Consider the following 17,931-nt stretch of genomic DNA (forward strand, 5'->3'; position numbering starts at 1 on the left):
TTTCATACTTCCAACTATTGCTATGTTTTATTTAAGTCTAGAACTAAACATTCAAGACATTCCTGCTGATGTCAGGCCACAATTGAGCGATTACCAACAAAAGTTGTGGAGGAAAATGTATGGAAATTTCCATGGGTTTATCTTATTTCCCGTAAGTGACAAAAAAGAGACAATAGAATTTAGGTAGACACAGCATAGTTTCACATTTATCACTCCACTGATAAGTATTGGAACATTTATACATTTCTAAGAAGTTTAAAGTGAGGAGAACTATATTGTTCTTGAACATGGGTATCATGGCATTCAAATCCTTCTCGATTTAGAGTTCCCAATCTAGGGTCCTTGCTTAATGGCATTGGTCCATGGCATAAAAAAGGTTGGGAAACCCTGTTCTATTTCAAATTCTATCAGCAAAGGGGTTCACATTTAAATCACTAATCATTTAATGGTTTCTAAGGAGCCTGTGACTACTGGGATAAAGAGCATTAAACTAATTGAAAACTATTTCATTCCAACATAAATCTGCAATTGAACTGGAATCATTACCGGAATAATACTTGAACAGTAGGCACATTTTACACAGGTGGCTTGAAATCATACTTCTGGTTAATTCTTGCAAAAATAACTCCTTAATTATTCCTAGCATGTTAATGGTTAGTTGAAGTTTGTACCATATCATTAAAACAACCAAGGTAACACAACTGCATCATCAGTTTTACACTTGGGCATGCATTAATCAGTTATAAATATACCTGAAATACCTGGATATCAATGAAGCATAAGTACTGTGAAACTGTTTTAAAGAATAAAGGCTATGTGGAGAGAAATCTCAGAATTATCATTGCCTGGTTACTCATTATAGTCTGATGCTGTTACCTCCTACCTGAGTGAAGTCATGCAAGATGCTGACAGATTTACAGCTAGATTAACAGAGGTTCATACTCTATCCTTCTGTTTACTGAAAACATAAAAGATTGCTATGTGCAATAAAAAATAATTAACTTTGTCTTAAAGGCCACCTGTAGAGATAAACCACAAATATATAAGGAGTTAATGGTCACGGATTACAACCCTTCAACAGAACATCTATTACTCAAACTTGAGCCTGGACCTGCAAATCATTTCTAAAGTAATCTTACCATATTCACATTTGTGGGAAGATCTTATGTTTTAAGAATTTTTATCTTCTTCGTTGAGGCTCTCCCCTATGTTTCATACCATTATCCAGCAAAAAAACTTTATGAGACGAAATGGCAGCTATCAGACATCTCTTTCAACTGGTTCTTATTCATCTGCTGAAAGATGCACGACTGTATCCCTGACTGAGTGGCATAAACTTTTTTTCTTAATCCATTTCCAACAAAAATTTTGAGGATAACCATATATAGTACAAACTGTGCATCAGAAACTAGCTATCCAATTTTGCCGCACATTAATTCGATAGTCATTCAGTCCCCGATAGATTTTAAGAATGTCTTCTCTCAATGGAAATTGCCAGACTATTCTAGTGTTTCAAGAATCACCCCTTGTAATAATGACCAGTGTGGCACAGAGAATCTGTATTTACTGACAACTAACTTTTATTGTCTCAACTAAAAAGCATGATGGTTTACAAACTAACTACCTGTATGCACCCTACTTGAATCCCTGACCCTGCATGAACAGTCAATGAAGCAGAAAGGTATTATCCGGGAAAGGACTCCGTGCTGGCCAGGCTTTCCTCGTGGTCCCGATCTCCTCGTGTCCATGGGGTCCTCTTTAACCACAATGGTTGGTCTCCAGTTGCTGGAGACTTATCGTCCTTCTGTATTTGGAGCTCCTGACTCTTTCTCTGTTCTTCATCAGTTGAACTGGTGGATCTCCATCTCATTGGTTCAGGGTCACCAGACTTACTTGGAGCACCTTCTTACTCCTTCTAGTCCAGGGCTACAACCAACATTGTTTCATGGTTCTGCACAACCCAGCACTGCGTATATGTGTCTTTCAACTCTGACTGGCCCCAACGAGTTAAATGAGGCAACCCAGACAGGGTCTAATGAGATTAAAGGTTGGTTCTTTGGTAGGTCTGGCATTTTACATTATAAGTAGCTACTCATCTGAGAATGTCTTTAGGTTTAGCAGGTCATTACCTGAAGCTCCTTATGTCCACATTCAATTGCTCTGATTAGATTATTCCAGACCAAGAATCAGTTCGAAATCCACAAAATGGAGAGGGAAAAAGACAATTGGTTTGTCTGCTTCCCCTGTCCTTGATTCAACAAATCCACGAATTGTAGACTGAAGTTTCTTCTGGCCAACATCTCCCTCCGCTTGATTCTGAGATAGTTATCTTCAGATCATTATCCTCCTCTCCTTCAGTTGACTGCCCAGGGGAATGACATGGACCACCAGTAGGTGTGCAACACTTACATTCTATAAATAATAACAATTTCTGACAAAATTTACCACCTTTATACTGACAATTATCTCTGCTGTTTCATGAAAGCATTATCCTCAATTTTGTCCCTTATTTCGGTCTTCCATCTTCACAGTTGATAAACATTGAGCAATACAATTATCAAGGTACATAAAATTAGTATTATAACAGAATGTGATTGTATTCTCACCCATGGGTATATTTGAACATTTGTTCCCCAAATCCAAAAATTTATTGTTTGGGTTGCCTTATCTGCGTGTGTTTCAATAACTTCAGTGTGTTCCGTCCATTGATGGATTATCTCCTTTCCTCTGCCACAGCACATATCCAGTCTGCAGTCAAGTGAGGAACTGGTGGCAACTCAGTAACATAGAAACATAGAAACCCTACAGCACAATACAGGCCCTTCAGCCCACAAAGCTGTGCCGAACATGTCTTTACCTTAGAAATTACCTAGGGTTACCCATAGCCCTCTATTTTTCTAAGCTCCATGTACCTATCCAGGAGTCTCTTAGAAGACTCTATCGTATTCGACCCGGATCTGGGTCGTACCCTCCACATATCCGGACCTGCCTCTCGGTTTTTTTGCACTACTTACTTTCCCTTTTCTATTTTCTATTTATGATTTATAATTTAAATTTTTAAAATTTACTATCAATATGTACTCCAGGGAGTGCGAAGCGCAAAATCAAATATCGCTGTGATGATTGCACGTTCTAGTATCAATTGTTTGGTGACAATAAAGTATAAAGTATTCACCTCGACAACTATTGCCGGCAGCCCATTCCACGCACTCACCACTCTCTGCATAACAATCTTAACCCTGACATCTCCTCTGTACCTACTTCCAAGAACCTTAAAACTGTGCCCTCTCACGTTAGCCATTTCAGCCCTGGGAAAAAGCCTCTGACTATCCACACGATCAATGCCGCTCAGCATCTTAAACACCTCTATCAGGTCACCTCTCATTCTCCACAGCTCCAAGGAGAAAAGGCCAAGTTCACTCAACTTCTTCTCATAAGGCATGCTCATCAATCCAGGCAACATCCTTGTAAATCTCCTCTGCACCCTTTCTATAGTTTCCACATGCTTCCGGTAGTGAGGTGACCAGAAATGAGCACAGTACTCTAAGTAGGGTCTGTCCAGGGGCCGATATAGCAGTAATATTACCTCTCGGCTCTTGAACTCAATCCCATGGTTGATGAAGGCCAATGCACCGTATGCCTTCTTAACCACAGAGTCAACCTGCGCAGCAACTTTGAACTTTGGACTCGGACCTCAAGATCCCTCTGATCCTCCACACTGCCAAGAGTCTTACCATTAATACTATATTCTGCCATCATATTTGACCAACCAAAATGAATCATTTCACACTTATCTGGGTTGAACTCCATCTGCCACTTCTCAGCCTAGTTTTGCATCCTATCAGTGTCCCACTATAACCTCAGACAGCCCTCCACACTGTCCACAACACCCGCAATCTTTGTGTCATCAGCAACTTTAGTAACACATCCCTCCACTTCCTCATCCAAGTCATTTATGAAAATCATGAAGAGAAGGAGTACCAGAACAGATCCCTGTGGCACACCACTGGTCACCGACCTCCATGCAGAATATGACCCGTCTATAACCACTCATTGTCTTCTGCAAGCAAACCAATTCTGGATCAACAAAGCAAGGTCCCCTTGGAACCTATGCCTCCTTACTTTCTCAATAAGCCTTGCATGGGGTACCTTATCAAATGCCTTGCTGAAATCTGTTTGCACTACATCTACTGCTCTACCTTCACCAATGTGCTTAGTCACATCTTCAAAAAATTCAATCAGGCTCGTAAGGCACGACCTGCCTTTCACAAAGCAATGCTGATTATTCCTAATCATATTATGCTTCTCCAAATGTTCATAAATCCTGCTTCTCAGGATCTTTTCCATGAACTTACCAACCACTGAAGTAAGATTTACTGCTCTATAATTTCCTGGGCTATTTCTACTCCCTTTCTTAAATAAGGGAACAACATCTGCAACCCTCCAATCCTCCGGAACCGCCCCATCCCCATTGATGATGCAAAAATCATTGCCAGAGGCTCAGCAATCTCCTCCCTCACCTCCCACAGTAGCCTGGGGTACACCTTATCTGGTCCCAGAGACTTATCCAACTTATTGCTTTCCAAAAGCTCCAGCAGATCCTCCTTCTTAATGTCTATATGCTCAAGCTTTTCAGTCCGCTGCAAGTCATCTCTACAACTGCCAAGATCCTTTTCCATAGTGAATACTGAAGCAAAGTATTCATCAAGTATCTCTGCTATCTCCTCCGGTTCCATACACACTTTTTACTGTCACACTTGATTGGTCCTATTCTCTCAGCTCTTATCCTCTTGCTCTTCACATACTTGTAGAGTGCCTTGGGGTTTTCCTTAATCCTGCTCACCAAGGCCTTCTCATGGCCCCTTCTGGCTCTCCTAATTTCATTCTTAAGCTCCTTCCTGCTCGCCTTATTATCTTCTAGATCTCTATCATTACCTAGTTTTTTTAATCTTGGTCCATAACAACATAGTCCCACAGATATTGATCTGACTCAGTGCATTGGATCTTGAAGTTCTCCTTCATTACTATGTTTCTTACTGGCTAAGGATAAGTTCATCCTCCAATGGCCAGATCTAATGCCACATTCCCTATGGCGATATTGTGGCTTACCAAAGAGCATTGTTGTTATCCCCTGATATAACTTGTGGCCGCTGTTACTATATAATATGTCTGTCCCACCAATACATATTGTAAGAAAGACTGATTATTCACAGGTAAAATAGACAATGAATAGTTCTCATAAATACTGAAACCACAATTTGTTAGCTTCTGCTTTATCATTTCTTCTGGACAAGGCTAGTAGTCTCTCTTTTGATGGCTTCTTGATAAGTCTATCCTTTTCACAATACCATTCATAACAATAGCTTGTGTTGGTAGGTTACGTAAGGATATCCGTGTATTCTCATGATATTTACAAACATTGTGAACACTTTTCAAAGGGTAGGTTGAATAATTTCCACATCGGGGAATGTGGAATACTGCTCCAACGTAAAACCTTCCTTCACCATCATCACGGGTACCCAGCACTTCATTGGTTATTATAAAGCTTCTAATATGGCACAACAGCACCTTTTCTCTGACCCATTCTTTTAGATGCTCATCTGAGACCCAATTTGGTACTTGATGTGCATCAAGTTGGAATAAATTACTGGCAAACAAAGTAAGCAACCAACTAGCATATATATCACATATCTCAGTTTTATGCATTTCCTTAGGCATGAGGTCTATGTGGTCAATAATCATATTTGTTGTATCTTGAAGGAGCTTCAGAAATTTAACCGCATCCAGAGTTACTTGGCATGCATCTCAATCAATCTGATTAGTTTGTACCTGATCTTGATCATTTTCTCTAGTAATGTCCTATACTTTCTGCTGGAGGGACTGAATCTGGTTTTCTAATTCTGCTATATCTAGGGTGTTCACCGTTGCAACTCCTGATGCATAACCTGCTCCCACTAATTCTAATAGTTTTCTTTTCCTGTTATTTTTGACTGACTCACTCCCGCTTTGCTGTCTCCCAAGAAGGTGAGTAAATAATTGTTTTGTTGTAGGTGAGCACCATTCAGGCACCATTATTTCAGTTAGATTAAAGGTTACCTGCACATGCTGGTACCCTGGTACCAATATGACAAATTCCCCCATTATCATCTAACACTAATCTTACCCCGTTTGTATTATGCTGGGTCTGGTGCAGTTTCCGTCACTTGTGGGTGTGGAGTAGAGATTTTTCTAATAGTTCTGAAAACTTGAAAAGGGCTTGAGCCGTGACAGAAGCTCTCCTCCGTATCCTTTAGTCTCTTCCCCATTCTACTTTCCCGGCATACTAGATTCTCCTGTGGGCAGTTTATAATGACGGAAACAGCCTTCAAAAAAAGAATGGAATGTCACCCCAGTTGATAACTCATTTGTAGATCACTGCCACACTCAATATTCACATGAGTGTGATCCCACAGAACTGTAATCTTGCCATGCCTGAAGGCTGCTCAGGAATTGGACTTACAGACTGACTTGGGATTATCTCCGGCAACATACATCAAAGTTGCTGGTGAACGCAGCAGGCCAAGCAGCATCTGTACGAAGAAGCGCAGTCGACGTTTCAGGCCGAGACCCTTCGTCAGGACTAACTGAAGGAAGAGTGAGTAAGGGATTTGAAAGCTGGAGGGGGAGGAGGAGATGCAAAATGATAGGAGAAGACAGGAGGGGGAGGAATGGAGCCGAGAGCTGGACAGGTGATAGGCAAAAGGGGATACGAGAGGATCATGGGACAGGAGGTCCGGGAAGAAAGATAAGGGGGGGGGGGTTGACCCAGAGGATGGGCAAGAGGTATATTCAGAGGGACAGAGGGAGAAAAAGGAGAGTGAGAGAAAGAATGTTGCATAAAAATGAGTAACAGATGGGGTACGAGGGGGAGGTGGGGCCTTAGCGGAAGTTAGAGAAGTCGATGTTCATGCCATCAGGTTGGAGGCTACCCAGACGGAATATAAAGTGTTGTACCTCCAACCTGAGTGTGGCTTCATCTTTACAGTAGAGGAGGCCGTGGATAGACATGTCAGAATGGGAATGGGATGTGGAATTAAAATGTGTAGCCACTGGGAGATCCGGCTTTCTCTGGCGGACAGAGCGTAGATGTTCAGCAAAGCGGTCTCCCAGTCTGCGTCGGGTCTCACCAATATATAAAAGGCCACAACGGGAGCACCGGACGCAGTATATCACCCCAGTCGACTCACAGGTGAAGTGATGCCTCACCTGGAAGGACTGTTTGGGGCCCTGAATGGTGGTAAGGGAGGAAGTGTAAGGGCATGTGTCGCACTTGTTCCGCTTACACGGATAAGTGCCAGGAGGGAGATCAGTGGGGAGGGATGGGAGGGACCAATGGACAAGGGAGTTGTGTAGGGAGCGATCCCTGCGGAATGCAGAGAGAGGGGGGGAGGGAAAGATGTGCTTAGTGGTGGGATCCTGTTGGAGGTGGCGGAAGTTACGGAGAATAATATGTTGGACCCGGAGGCTGGTGGGGTGGTAGGTGAGGACCAGGGGAACCCTATTCCTAGTGGGGTGGTGGGAGGATGGAGTGAGAGCAGATGTACGTGAAATGGGGGAGATGCGTTTAAGAGCAGAGTTGATAGTGGAGGAAGGGAAGCCCCTTTCTTTAAAAAATGAAGACATCTCCCTCGTCCTAGAATGAAAAGCCTCATCCTGAGAGCAGATGCGGCGGAGACAGTGGAATTGCGAGAAGGGGATGGCGTTTTTGCAAGAGACAGGGTGAGAAGAGGAATAGTCCAGATAGCTGTGAGAGTCAGTAGGCTTATAGTAGACATCAGTGGATAAGCTGTCTCCAGAGACAGAGACAGAAAGATCTAGAAAGGGGAGGGAGGTGTCGGAAATGGACCAGGTAAACTTGAGGGCAGGGTGAAAGTTGGAGGCAAAGTTAATAAAGTCAACGAGTTCTGCATGCGTGCAGGAAGCAGCGCCAATGCAGTCGTCGATGTAGCGAAGGAAAAGTGGGGGACAGATACTTTCCGACTTTTCGACCACACTTTGACTCAAACTCGCTATCACAGCCATATATCCTTTCTTGGAACATGCCTCCGTCGCCAACTTACTCCAGTTGGCTTTAGGATTCGTTTCCAAGCCTCTCAATTTGGACCTTCTGTGGATCCCAGGTACTCACATTTTATTGACTCTGTCTCTCGCCGCTTCTCCCGTCAAGCTCTGAAGGCGACGCTCTCCGCCATGAGGAGGTACTTAGTGTCCCTATCCCAGACCCTTCCACACCTTCGGGACACTTTCTTCGCCGTCTGTAATGGTCCTACCCGTTATTTCATCCTCCGTCGGATTCACGCCTGCAATCGCCGTTTTTTTTACTTTGTCATGTTAGGCAAAGATCGCAAGATCCTACATCTACGGACTCCAGAGCCTGCCGGCCCCGACGCTAGCAGGCATGAACTTTCAATTGCGGCCCCTGCCATTGATCTCGGCGGCTCCAACACCTCAGGACATATTCAAAACCCGGACTCCAGCAACGACCATGGACACATTCAAAGTGATTGCGCAACCACCAACTGCGACTCCAGCCTTGGACTCCAGGCCGGGTCTTTATGTGCTGCTGTTCTGACTCCCGTCTCCCCTTCCCCCACCACCACTCCGCAGCCCCGTCTTCCTCAGATCCCACCGTCAGCTCCTGGGCCCTCAGAGGCTCCATCTTCCTCTCACCCCAACCCTCCCCTCTCCATTGACACCCCCAGCCTCCCCCCTCCCCCCTCTGATCCCAGCTCTCATCCGTGCCGGGTCTTTACCATCCCCTCCGACCTTCAACTGTCGGAGGCAGAACGCTCTGTTCTCAGTAAGGGCCTCACGTTTGTCCCCCTTCGCCCACACCTCAGCGAGTTCCGTGTTCGCCACGATGCAGAACTTTTCTTCCACCGTCTCCGTCTCCGAGCCTACTTCTTCGGCAAGGACTCTTGCACCCCCACCGATGACCCCTTCTCCCGTCTTCAACCCTCCTCTTCTTCATGGACACCCCGCTCTGGTCTTCTGCCTGCTCTGGATCTCTTTATTGCTAACTGCCGACGGGACATTCACCGCACCTTGTCCCCATTCCAACCTCACTCCTTCGGAACGCTCTGCTCTCCACTCCCTCCGCACTAATCCTAACCTTATTATTAAACCCGCTGATAAGGGGGGTGCTGTTGTAGTCTGGCGTACTGACCTCTACCTTGCCGAGGCGCAGCGACAACTCGCGGATACCTCCTCTTATTTACCCCTCGATCGTGACCCCACTAAGGAGCACCAGGCCATTGTCTCCCACACCATCACTGACTTTATCCGCTCAGGGGATCTCCCATCCACTGCTACCAACCCTATAGTTCCCACACCCGCACCTCCCGTTTCTACCTGCTACCCAAGATCCACAAACCTGCCTGTCCTGGCCGACCTATTGTCTCAGCTTGCTCCTGCCCCACCGAACTCGTTTCTGCATACCTCGACACTGTTTTATCACCCCTTGTTCAATCCCTTCCGACCTATGTTCGTGACACTTCTCACGCTCTTAAACTTTTCGATGATTTTAAGTTCCCTGGCCCCCACTGATTTATTTTCACCATGGATGTCCAGTCCTTATATACTTCCATCCCCCATCAGGAAGGTCTCAAAGCTCTACGCTTCTTTTTGGATTCCAGACCTAATCAGTTCCCCTCTACCACCACTCTGCTCCGTCTAGCGGAATTAGTCCTTACTCTTAATAATTTCTCCTTTTGCTCCTCCCATTTCCTCCAAACTAAAGGTGTAGCTATGGGCACCCGTATGGGTCCTAGCTATGCCTGCTTTTTGTTGGGTTTGTGGAACAATCTATGTTCCGTGCCTATTCTGGTATCTGTCCCCCACTTTTCCTTCGCTACATCGACGACTGCATTGGCGCTGCTTCCTGCACGCATGCAGAACTCGTTGACTTTATTAACTTTGCCTCCAACTTTCACCCTGCCCTCAAGTTTACCTGGTCTATTTCCGACACCTCCCTCCCCTTTCTAGATCTTTCTGTCTCTGTCTCTGGAGACAGCTTATCCACTGATATCTACTATAAGCCTACTGACTCTCACAGCTATCTGGACTATTCCTCTTCTCACCCTGTCTCTTGCAAAAACGCCATCCCCTTCTCGCAATTCCTCCATCTCCGCCGCATCTGCTCTCAGGATGAGGCTTTTCATTCTAGGACGAGGGAGATGTCTTCATTTTTTAAAGAAAGGGGCTTCCCTTCCTCCACTATCAACTCTGCTCTTAAACGCATCTCCCCCATTTCACGTACATCTGCTCTCACTCCATCCTCCCACCACCCCACTAGGAATAGGGTTCCCCTGGTCCTCACCTACCACCCCACCAGCCTCCGGGTCCAACATATTATTCTCCGTAACTTCCGCCACCTCCAACGGGATCCCACCACTAAGCACATCTTTCCCTCCCCCCCTCTCTCTGCATTCCGCAGGGATCGCTCCCTACACAACTCCCTTGTCCATTGGTCCCCCCCATCCCTCCCCACTGATCTCCCTCCTGGCACTTATCCGTGTAAGCGGAACAAGTGCTACACATGCCCTTACACTTCCTCCCTTACCACCATTCAGGGCCCCAAACAGTCCTTCCAGGTGAGGCATCACTTCACCTGTGAGTCGACTGGGGTGATATACTGCGTCTGGTGCTCCCGTTGTGGCCTTTTATATATTGGTGAGACCCGACGCAGACTGGGAGACCGCTTTGCTGAAAATCTATGCTCTGTCCACCAGAGAAAGCAGGATCTCCCAGTGGCCACACATTTTAATTCCACATCCCATTCCCATTCTGACATGTCTATCCACGGCCTCCTCTACTGTAAAGATGAAGCCACACTCAGGTTGGAGGAACAACACCTTATATTCCGTTTGGGTAGCCTCCAACCTGATGGCATGAACATCAACTTCTCTAACTTCCGCTAAGGCCCCACCTCCCCCTCGTACCCCATCTGTTACTCATTTTTATGCACACATTCTTTCTCTCACTCTCCTTTTTCTCCCTCTGTCCCTCTGAATATACCTCTTGCCCATCCTCTGGGTCAACCCCCCCCCCTTGTCTTTCTTCCCGGACCTCCTGTCCCATGATCCTCTCATATCCCCTTTTGCCTATAACCTGTCCAGCTCTCGGCTCTATCCCTCCCCCTCCTGTCTTCTCCTATCATTTTGCATCTCCTCCTCCCCCTCCAGCTTTCAAATCCCTTACTCACTCTTCCTTCAGTTAGTCCTGACGAAGGGTCTCGGCCTGAAACGTCGACTGCGCCTCTTCCTACAGATGCTGCTTGGCCTGCTGCGTTCACCAGCAACTTTGATGTATGTTGCTTGAATTTCCAGCATCTGCAGAATTCCTTTTGTTTGGGATTATCTCCTCAGGGTTACTGAATAATGTCACCTCTTGTAATTTATTGCATAGGAACTGTACCTTTGTACCTTCTGGAATACAAAGGGTTTTGTCCATGCATGTCAAGCCATCTACCCCAGTATAATACCAATTTGAGACCCCATTTCTCCTTTTTTAGCCTGCATTACCCGAGTCCATTGAGAAGATTTGTTTTTGTTCACTGCATGTTCTCCAAGCAACAGTCTCACTGTTGCCACGTTTGTGCACTGTAATGGCTCTGAAGCAAGACTGAGCATGGCCCTAGTCATAGCTAATTCCATTGCAACAAAATACATTATTACCTTCAAGTTAAATTAAACCTTCAATACACAAGGGTAATTTCTGCTCTTATTTTCAGTTTAAATCTTAAACCATTTCATGTCCTTATTTTCTACTTGTTTTTCCAGACTATCCAATCTGAACTCCCAATTGTCTTTGCACTCAAGGCGTCCATTTTTCTTCACCCAATTTTGTTTCGAGATAAGCAGGATAAGCACTGGCATATTTTCCTTTTCCTTTCATCGTTTTGACAAAACTCCCATGGTTCTCAGGATGGAGGAACTGAAAATCAACCCCTTCATAGGACCTGTCCCAATCTTCTTGGAACAGTTGTTCCAACCTCAAGTCTCCCATATCAGGGCCATCATGTATGTCAATTGTTACATGCCGATGGTGATAATATTCCTCCCCCAACAAATTTCAGCTGGATGTTATGGTACCAACCACTTTTATCTGGAGAAGTCAGTACTAGGTACCCTGAAAGGCTTGTTTTGTCTATAATTTCATAGAGCCCTGAAAACCTTGGATTAAAAAGTGATCACTCTTTGTCCAGGGCTTAATTCTATGGGACTGACTTTTGGGTCAAAGTAGGCTTTACTCTGTTACATCTTATTTCCTATTTGGTGGGCTGCCACTTAATTGGCCTCTTTCACTGTCTCTACCAATTGTTGCACCCACTTTTCTGACACAATCCCATCTATTTCAGCTCCTTCCTCCCCCCAGAACCACAAGCTTTCCTTCATAAAGGGCAACTCTATCTTTGACGAACACTCCCTTGTGCTCTTTGTATATTTTAGACCTTGCACCTTTTATCAATTTTTATTTTTAATTCCTTATCTTTCTTCTGCTCCTCTGTTAAATCCATTACCTTAGTCTGTTGTTTTACTGCCTCCCAATCTCCACAGTCTGTGGCTGCCATTCCTGCCCACATAAATCACATTGCTTTGCCAATTTCTATTTCCCTCTGGAGATAATTTAAAATGGGCTTTCACCTTTATGACTTTCCCTTTGCCTCCTCAAATGTATATCATAATAAAGCAGCAGATGGGGGGGGCTTCCCATCAGCTGGAACAAACCCACTGGCTTCCCACAGAGGCAAATGTTCTGTAAGCTGTTGCAAACATACATACTATCAGAGTGTATGACTGACCCTGGCAGAAAGTGTTCTGGGTGGTTAGCCACATATGCTACAGTTGTCAATTCTGCTGCCTATGCACTCATGGTTTTGGGTAACTTTAAAGCTGTACTATACCTTTCCTGGCCATATTCATCCTCTGCATATGTGCCACACTCAGTTCTCCTCTGATCATCTGGTACTGATGAGGAGCCATCTACAAAAATTTTAAAATAGGGTTTTTATTTATCCTTTGTGTCTTTGGTTTCAGTCATTACTTCATTTGATCTGCTTCCAACCCCTCCTTTTTGTTTGATGCAAATGGACCCTTGGGAGCATTTGCTATCATAACTTGACACTCATGTTCACTTCCTTGGTACATCAGGTTATCAGCAAACATTGAGGTAGTGTTTACTCGCTTTACACTAATATTTCTCCCTTGCAGCAGTAATGCTAGGAAATTAATGCAAATGAAAATTGATAGAGCATGTGCCTTAAAATATAAATAGCTATAAGTAAGATTTTCTTTAGACATCTGACTTGATTTCAGCTTACAACTCCAAAATTCATGTGAAATGTGAACAAATATCACCTGGCAATATTCAATTGCATCTCGGGCAGTCCCCTGCTCTATTCCCTAAAGATTCATGACAACGTGGCCAGATCTGCTCTAACTCTAACTCCATTTAAATGTTCGCAGATGATGCCACCATAGCGGGCCGTATTGATACATAATTGGCCATTCAGATTCAGAATTGCCTTGTCCCTAGAAGAGAGATTGTACTGGTTGATGTGGGTTACACTGGCTGGACATTTGAAGCCAGCAGTATTCTGTTTGGGTTCATACTTGGACATTGAATTGGATGTAGGTAGGTTGTTTAGTAAGTGTGCAGATGATATGAAAATTGTTGGTGTTGTGGATAGCATAGAAAACCTGCAAAGGATACAGCAGGATATTGATCCTTTACAGTTACGGGTGAAAAAATGTCAGACAGAGTTTAACACAACCAAATGTGAAGTGTTGCAACTTTGGAAATCAACCATAAGGAGATGGTACAAAGTTTAGGGCAAGACCTTAGCGGTATTGATAAGCAAAGGGATCATGTGGTCCAAGTTCATAGCTCGCTGAAAAAGGCTACACGCATTGATCGGGTGGTAAAGGAGGCATGCTTGCCTTTATTAGTCGAGGAAATTAGTTCAAGAATTGAGAAGTTATGTTGCAGCTTATAAAATTCTACTAAGGCCATATTTTTAGTAGCCTTCAGTTCTGAGCAGCCCATTATAGAAAGGATATGGCATTTTGGAGAGAATGCAGAAGAGGTTTACCAGGATGCTGTCTGAATTAGAGAGCATCTATTATAAGCGGAGCTTGGACAAACATGGCTTCCTTTCTCTGCAGCAGCAGAGCCTGAGTGGAGATCAGACAGAGGTTCATAAGATTAGGAGAGGCATTGATGGAGTAGACAGCCAGTATCGTTTACCCATGGTAAATACTTAAAACCAGAGGGCATGCATTTAAGGTAAAACAGAATAAGTTCAAAGGAGATATGCAAGTTGTTTTACACAGAGAGTGGCGAGTGACTTTAACGTGCTGTTTGGGGTGGTGGAGAATACAAGCGCCATCGGGATATTCAAGAGGCATTTAGGTAGACACATGAATATGTAGAAAATGGAAGGATAGGAACATTGTTCAGCAATGGCAGAAAAGATTAGTTTAGTTGTACATTTGACAGCTAATTTAAATGTTATTTTTATTGTGGGCTGAAAGACCTATTGCTGTCTGTACCATTCTATATTCTATGTTCTGCATTCCATGACTCTTGACCTTGCACCTTACTGCACTGCACCTTCTTTGTAAATATAACATTTCATTCTGCGTTCTAATATTGTTTTACCTCTTACTACCCTAATGCATTATTGTAATGAATTAAGCTGTATGAACAGATTGCAAGACAAGCTTTTCACTTTATCGCGATACATGTGACAATAATAAACCAATTGAACCATTTATTTGCTCATTAACATTGTCACAGTATTAGGATGGTGTAATCCTCGAGCATTTGAAAACTAGTCAATAGCTATTGTTAGACTAAAGCAATGTGTAAATTACTCACATTCGAGTGCAAGGAAATAATTGATGGTATGTATTCTACCCTTTCCTGAAAGAAACCAAAATTGCATTTGGGTTTTGTCCATGAATCCAAGTGCTTGAGGGTGGACTTTTCCTAAACAAGTTATGGGCTATAGTCTGTCACGGCCTCATCTTCTATCTGAATTCAATTCTCCTACAAAAGTGTACAATCATAAAAGAATAGCAGAACATTGGAAGGCCACTCATCTGTTTTGCACGCTGACTGAAACTGGAGCAATTCGGTTCATTCTAATATCACAGCCCAGATCTGTAGCAGTATCAGTTATGGTTATTCAAGTATTCATTGAGGTATCTTATAATTTTTCTGCTCCAATAACAGGTTATAGAATCTGTCCATCTAATCCTTGCAGTTGTATTCGAAGGGTAGATTATATATTTACCATAGGTCAATAAAGGAACAGTTTATTACTTACATACAAAGAGCCAGAGAAGTACAGAAAATAGGAATAAGGATAGGCCCCTCTGCCATTTGAGTATGCATCAGCATGGCCAATCCTCTTTCTCAATATCATATTCCCACTCTTTCTGCATATCCCTTGACCCCTTTTGTCATCTGAAATGTATCCATCTGCTTCTGAAGTATATTCTGCAGATAGTCAAAAAGTAAACCGGGAAGTTAATATAAACATGGTTAAAATATCTTAACCTTCTGGAGTGATGAAGCAGGAACTCCAATTTGTTTCTTGGTGCATTTTTTTCTGGTATTTACTACATCTCTACATGATTTCACTTAAAAGAAATCTTGAAGCATAATAAAGTTTCAGCAATGCACAGAAAGGTCCTTCAAGAATTGTAGGTGAGGGATCAATAAAATAAATCTACTGCAGTCAATAAGAATAACTTTGAGATTATGTCTGTGAGCTCTTCATACAAAATATTTTGTATTAAAGTTTTCTTTAACATCCTTTCTGACAAACTCTAATTCAAACAATGCAGAAATTTCTGAACTGTGCAGGAAACAAAAATCCTGCAGTACATCTGATACAAATTAAACCAGCAGTTATTAAGGCAAGACTCCTTACCTGTAGTTTTTCCTCAATATGAACCTTTGTATCTTAGCACATGCATGTGACACTACTGGGGAACCAAAAGAATCTAATCACATGACTTTGCAGTGGTTAACTAAAATGCTTGCAGTTCCAATAAGAGGAAAGCTTGGCTTAATACTCTACTAGTGATGGCATACTCTGTACAAACATTTATTTATTTATTGAGATACAGCACAGAGTAGACCCTTCCGGCCCTGTGAGCAATCCCCGATATAATCCAAGCCTAATCGCAGGACAATTTTCAATGACAAATTAACCTACCAACCCGGTATGTCTTTGAACTGTGGGAGCACCCAGAGGAAACCCATGTGGTCACGGGGAGAAAAACAAATCCCTTATAGGCAGCAGCGGGAATTGACCACAGGTTTCCTGTACTGTAAAGCGTTGTGCTAACCACTTTGCTACCAAAATATGAGAGTCAATATCTACTCTCGAGTGTTTTTTTCATAATTATGTTATAATTGCTTGCTCAGGTTAATAATAATGCAAACTCTTGCACCACCATACTATACCATACCCTACCGTGCTATACCATACTGATTCCACAACCCACGGACTCACTTTCATGAACTCTACAACTCATGCTCTCAATATTATTTATTTACTTATTTATTACTACTATTATTATTTGTTTTATTGCATTTTCACAGTTTGTCTTCCTAGGCATATCGATTGTCTGCCAGTGAGGTTTGCCCTGTGAGCGACTGCGGTGTGCCATGCTGCATTGGGCTTCTAGGTTTCTCAAGCACATGTATTTACTAATTGTCTTAATGAGAGACGTTAATCCCTTGTGTTTTCTGTTTAATCTTGTCAAGTTAATTGTGACTGGCAAGATATTTCCACTTACTATGATTATTTAATGTGAACTCCCGTTAAGCGCTGATCGCGACGTCCTTGTGTGGAGAATGATTTGTCTCAAGCTGTCACTCGGTCATGCCACTGATGCTCCATTGGTATAACCTCAAGTTTCCATCTCTACGTGGGAGTCTGCCATTCCTCCACATCTGGGTTCAGGCATTGCCAATGCGCATTGTAACAGCCAGTCTCTGTTTTGTGTAGTTTTTCACTAATTCTATGGTATTTCGTCGTTCTACTGTGAATGCCTGCAAGAAAATGAAGCTCAGGATGGTATAAGGTGACATACACAGTACTTCGATAATAAGTTTACTTCACACTTTGAGCTTTGAAAGCAATAAATAATTAATAAGTTTGTGTGACTATGGTTGAACATCTTAAAATGTTAGAAAGCAAAGCTCTGCAAACATTATAAATTAAGTTGGTTATATTAGTCCACAAAATAGGGTAAATTTTTGCCCTCTGTGTTTGCAGGGGTTGGGCAAGGATGTCAAAGCAGAATCATAATCAGTGCCATAAAGTCAGTAGGTTCTGTTTAAAATTATATAATACAATGACATGAATATCTAACCACTTTTTAGAAAATCCAGTAAGTTTCTAATTGTTTTTGTAATATATTGTTTAAAATGAACTGATTTATGAACATTGAGATAAATTTGAAACAAACATGCAAATGGGAAAGTGATTTTACACTCTAGATTACGCAGAGCTTTTAATTCAAACATACACTCTCCAGGGAAACTAGGGAGAGGTGTATAATGACCGGTGTACCCAACGTTGTCTGTTTTACACCATTGCTAAAAGTTAAAATTAGACCTGCTGAGCAGATGAAAAGAAAATCCCTGCAAGGAGAGAATTATCACAGAATGAGCTAATCTGAGCCATTTAAAGCACTGGGCACCTGAGAGCGTTGTTTCTTCCCTACTATTCTAGTTTAGCAAATTACAGTTGGGGTGAGTGGATCTTATGAAAGGAGAGAATTGATTGCTATAGACATCACAGTTATAATATAATCATGCTAACAAGATAAATTTCAGAATAAACCATTTAAAAATGATGTTTCTTGGGTA

General features: G+C 43.0%; 1 long non-coding RNA gene across 1 annotated transcript in view; it reads right to left on the reverse strand.

Moving 5' to 3' along the window:
• Positions 1–16,004, reverse strand: part of LOC134346228 (uncharacterized) — a 28,744-nt gene extending 12,740 nt beyond the window's left edge. The window contains exon 1 of the long non-coding RNA XR_010017875.1: positions 15,980–16,004. This is a non-coding gene — a long non-coding RNA (uncharacterized LOC134346228). The remainder of the gene's footprint in view (positions 1–15,979) is intronic.
• Positions 16,005–17,931: the final 1,927 nt, after the last annotated feature.

Source organism: Mobula hypostoma, chromosome 5, assembly GCF_963921235.1.
Source record: "Mobula hypostoma chromosome 5, sMobHyp1.1, whole genome shotgun sequence".
NCBI classification, from domain to species: Eukaryota; Metazoa; Chordata; class Chondrichthyes; order Myliobatiformes; family Myliobatidae; genus Mobula; species Mobula hypostoma.